Here is a 5,763-nt window from a genome sequence, read left to right on the forward strand (position 1 = left end):
TAAAATTGTGATTTAAATGTTGACCAAAATTTACAATCCATGCTCAACTTTCCAAGGAGAGTCAGCCAATTTGAACTTAGGTCTTTGCAATATGGCTGTTTTGTATACTAAAAGGACCAGGGACCTGCACAGGAAAAGTCCATGAACTAAAGCATGAGAACTGAGAGATCAAGAGAGAGTGCTCATGTTAAAGAAAAGACAAAAATAAAATACTCCTTTGTTAGCCTTCCCACAGTGATGCATTTCCTTGTGCTTGGATATTTATTTCCAATCATGGGAACCAAAAGGCTTTTCAGAGCTGCATCAGGATAGAACTCAAATCTTGATTTTAGTCCAACCTTCACAATGGATGGAGTCAGTTCCTGAGAAACTGGAATTTCTGAATCTCGAGTCATCTCTGGTTTTCCCAGGAGTTAAGTTTATTTCCTTGGGGCTGTCTGAGACGTGCAACCTCACACACCTATGTCCGAGCTCAGAAGAGAAGAAAAGGAAACAACTACAAAGTTTTTCCCCCTCGACCCAGGAAATGTTTGGTGCACAGTTATCTTTGGGAAAAGTTTTGCACAGAAGATGCAGCTAGCTGTTAAAGGTTCTGATGGTGTCTGCCACGATTGGAAGTGCATTAACTCTCTCAGGCCAGGAGGCTCTTAGAGGATAGGCTTCAGGCTTATGACTTTTATATGTTCCCCAATCATCTAATACAGAGTTCTGCATACCAATTGCACTCAGTAAAAACTATTGATAAGGGACCTTTCGGTGTATTCACAGTCATTATCAATAATATTGATTGAGCACCTGAACTAAGTGCCTGAACTTCCAGACCCCAAAATCCCTGAAGATCTTGCTTTGAGACTGTGAGCCCCACATGGGACAAGGACTATGTCTTACTCAATTTGCTTATATCCACCGCAGTGCTTAGTACAGTGTCTGGAACATAGTAAGCTCTAACAAATGTTATAATTATTATTGTTATTATCAGAGGTGGTGGGAACAAAGCTAGGAACTTTTCTTCATCATGTTGAAAACAAGCTTCATGGGCACTGCTATTGATTCTTTAACTTTGCCCGTATTTTTTACTATAATTGAACTCTTTGCTGATCATTTTCTTCTCACCAGTTCAGTGATATTATACTCTCCCAAGTGCTTAGTACAGTCCTCTGCATACAGTAAGCACTCAATACATATGTTTGAATGAAGGAATAAATACGATTGATTGCTTGATTTATAATTGTTAGGGTATTTCTAAGGCACTTACTCTGTTTTATGCGCAGGGATAGATGAAGAATAATTATTATTTTTATCATGGTATTTGTTAAAGCCGTACTATTGCCAAGCACTACACTAAGCACTGGGGTAGACACAAGAGAATCAATCCAGACACAGTCCTTATACCATCTGGGGCTCTCAGGTTAGGTAGGAGAGAGGTAGGATTGAATCCTCATTTTACAGATGAGGAAACTGAGGCACAGAGATGTTAAATGATTTGGTCAAGGTTACACAGCAGGCAAGTGGCAAAGCTGGAATTAGAACCCAAATCTCATGACTCCCAGGTCAATGCTCTTTCCATTCGGCCAGGCTTCGTCTAATGTGCCTTAGTTTTCGCAGTTGTATAAAGGGGATAAAATTTTCTCTCTCCCTATGTCTTAGATTGTAAGCCCTATATGGGTGAAGGACTGTTTCCTACGGTTATTAGCACAATGCCTGGCACATAGTAAGCACTTAATAAATAAAAAAAATTATCATCTCACTAGAAATAAAAGGGATGTATATTCAGCAAAGATATGCAATTTCTTGTACACATTGAAACCATATTACAAGTCGGTTTCAATTACATGTGCAATGAACTGCAATTTGCTAAATGGTATTTACAGTATTTTATTTTGCAATCATTTCAGATAAATATTCTTTATTGCCAGGATGGAAAATAGGAACAATGTTGCAGAATTTGTTCTGTTAGAATTGTCCAGTAATAGAAATTTGCAGATATTCTGCTCTGAGCTGTTCCTCTCCTGTTATGTTGCAATCCTGTTAGGGAATCTCCTCATCTTCATCACTATCGGAGGAAGTTCCCTTATCAAGCAGCCCATGTGCTTCTTCCTCTGCCATTTATCCCCCATGGATGTCTGCTACACTTCCATGGTTATTCCCAAACTGGTCCGAGATTTGCTAACTGGGAAGAAAACCATCTCCTTCGGTGACTGCATGATGCAACCCTTTACCGAGCACGTATTTGGTGGAGTTGAGGTCTTTATCCTTGTGGGGATGGCCTATGATTGCTATATTGCCATCTGCAAACCCTTGCAATGCATGGTCATCATGGACAGGCAGCAGTGTACCGCAGTATGGAGAGACAGCAGTGTGCCACAGTAGTTTCAGTGTGCTGGGGTGGAGGATTTCCATACCAAATACTAAGGAGAATATATGAGAAGTCCATTTAGATCTGGTCCCTGCTTTGCAAGTAGCTCACGAACATATTCTGACACACTCAACAGAAAATCAACATCTTCAAATTCAAAATGTCAAGGTGACAATCAATCAATGGTATTTACTGAGCCCTGTGTGCAGAGTACTGGACTAGGCGTTTGGGAGAGTACAATACAATAGCCTTGGTAAATGTGATCCCTGCGTGCCCAGACGAAGGTTAGAGTCTATGGGAAGAAGTTAAAAATTCAACAATTTTAAGACATGAACGGCAGATGAACTGGCAGTGCAGTCCTGCCTTGATCAATCAATCAGTAATCAGCAATATTTATTGAGCACGAACTACCAGTGACAGCTCACTCCTGCAGCCAAAAATGCTGCAACTTTTCCACATTTTAAGTTTGGGGCAGGCTAGAGCTCTGTGACTGATTGCCACTCTTGAGCTGGGCAGAGTTTGCCCCTTTTTATGCTGGAACAAAAAGTTGCCCTGGCCTCCTCCTTTGTGGATCCCAGAAATGTGGAAGATTCATTCATTTATTCATTCAATCGTATTTATTGAATGCTTACTGTGTGCACAACACTGTACCAAGCACTTGGAAAGTAGAATTCAGCAATAAACAGAGAAAATCCCTGTCCAGACCAGGAGAGATTTGATCCATGCCTACTCACTGCATCATGATCACATCTATCTTTTTATGGCATTATTAAGCGCTTACTATGTGCAAAGCACTGTTCTAAGAGCTGGGGAGGTTACAAGGTGATCATTTTGTCCCACGGGGTGCTCACAGTCTTAATCCCCATTTTACAGATGAGGTAACTGAGGCACAGAGAAGTTAAGTGACTTCCCCAAAGTCACACAGCTAACAATTAGCGGAGCCAGAATTTGAACCCATGACCTCTGACCCCAAAGCCCGTGCTCTTTCCACTGAGCCATGCTGCGTCTTTATCTTGCTGCCTACACCTTGCCCACATCTTCCCTCTTGTCTGGCACTCCCTCCATTAGGAGACTACCACTCTCCTAACATTCAAAGCCCTCCAAAAATCATATCTCCTCCCAGAGGCTTTCCCAAACTAAGCCCTCAATTTCACCTACTTCCTCTCCCTTCTGCAAATATCTGAGCACTTGAATCTACCCTGTAAGTACCTGATAGTCACCCCACCCTCAGTCCCCAAGCCTTCATTTACAGATCCATAATTTATTTTAGTGTCTGTCTCCCCTTCTGGAATGTAAGCTTCTTATGGGCAGGGAATGTGTCTACAAACTCCATTATATTGTACTCTCCCAAGTGCTTAGTTCAGTGTCTTGCACAAAAGAAGCACTCAATATATATCACCGATTGATTGATCGATAGATTGATGTCCTGCAAGGCTTCTTTGATGAACAGTTTTAAAAATTGGAATTATCAATCCCTGAGTCAGACCCACCTCCTCGTGTTGTGTCCATTAAGCAGTCGCCCTTAATATTTATGTTTATGCATCCTTGCACTTTTTATGGTATTTGTTAATCGCTTATTATGTGCTAGGCACTGTACTAAGTACTGAGGTAGATATACGATTATGAGGTTGGACACAATCTATGTCTCACATGGGCCTCAGAGGCTTAATTCCCATTGTATAGATGAGTTAACTGAAGCACAGAGAAGTGAAGAGACTTCACTTGCCCAAGGTCACACAGAAGACAAGTGGCAGAGTCAGGATTAGAGCCCAGGTCCTTCTGACTCCCAGGCCCATGATCTATCCACTAGGTCATGCTATGTCCTCATATTATCAGCTCAGATTCATTTAAACTTATTCATCGTTCTGCATTTAAGAACTTTTCCTATAAACAGCAGTAGCATATATGAATGGCTTGGGTCTGTCAACTGCTCTTGCTAGACTGTGAATTCCATAAAGCTAGAGATTATATTCCTTAATCAATTGCATTCTTCCCAGGACTTAATACAAAACATCATACAAAGAGTTTGGAAGAGAATGACTGAATGAAACACACATTCCCTGACTATTCAGCACTTAGAACAGTGCTTGGCACATAGTAAGCACAAAACGCTTAAAATGCTATTATTATTAGATAATTTACAATCCAATGATCTTAAACATAACCTGACCTTCAATCCTAGTAGCAATCATAATTCTATTCTCAGAATGATTACTTCTCTGGAGAAGACGCTAATGCTAGGAAAAGTCCAGGGAAAATGTGGAAGAGGCAGAGCAACAGCTAGATGGAGAGAGACCATAAGAACGATATGGGAAGAACGGTTAAAAAGGTTGTGGATTATGGAAGAGAACAGGACATTCTGAGAAAATATATCTATGGAGTCGTTATGAATCGGAAATGACTCAATGGCTCAATAATAATAATCTCATTTTTGTGAAGAAGTAATTCTAACTCTGCCACTTGGCTGTTCGAAGAGCTTGGGCACGTCACTTAACTTCTCTTTGCCTCAGTTACCTCACCTGTAAAATGGAGATGAAGAATATTAGCCCCATATAGGATATGGTCTGTGTCCACCTTGATTATGTTGTATGTACCCTAGCGCTCAGTACAGTGCCTGGCACAGAGTAAGTGCTTATCAAATACTATTGAAAACTTAAAAAACAATAAAAAACCTATCTATGGATGTACTAGGTTCTTTGAGTTTCCATAGAATGATCGCCCTTCTTTATATCCATACTCACGCTTAGTGCTGGGCCATTTAACATCCCTAACTTATCCCTTCACATTGGCAACTTTCCCTCTCGTTCTTGAATTCATTCTACCCCAGCTTGGACCTGTTGGAGTTTTCTGGCCCAGCGTCCTGTGGAAATGAATTCCACGTGCTCGCATCCCCTGTTTGAACAAGGTTTCCCTGGTTAGGAGAGGTAATTGTTTCTCCCATCTTTACCACACCCTGGCCAGCCTTCTTGAAAATGAACAACAAGACGTAGCATGACCTAGTGGATAGAGTACGGGCCTGTGAGTCAGAGGACCTGAACTCTGCAGGGATTCACAGTGTCTACTATGTGACCTTTGGCAAGTCACTTTACTTCTCTGTGCCTCAGTTACCGCATCTGTAAAATGGAAATTATAAATGTGAGCCCCTTGTGGGCCATGGATGGTGTCCAAAATGATTAACTTGTATCTACCGTAGCACTTAGTACAGTAGGACATAGTTAATGCTTAACAAATGCCATAAAAAAGAAAGAAAATCCACAAACAAATGGAAACCAAATTGTCTCTTCTTCTCTCTGTGCCCCAGGACCCAGCACTCTTCAAGACTGGCAAAGTGCTTTAAGCTGTGAGAGAAAGACATTCCTGTAAGTTCTTATTATAATGAACCATGAGCCAGTTGCATTTGAACACTG

This window comes from Tachyglossus aculeatus, unplaced genomic scaffold (assembly GCF_015852505.1).
Source record: "Tachyglossus aculeatus isolate mTacAcu1 unplaced genomic scaffold, mTacAcu1.pri scaffold_108_arrow_ctg1, whole genome shotgun sequence".
Taxonomy (NCBI): Eukaryota; Metazoa; Chordata; class Mammalia; order Monotremata; family Tachyglossidae; genus Tachyglossus; species Tachyglossus aculeatus.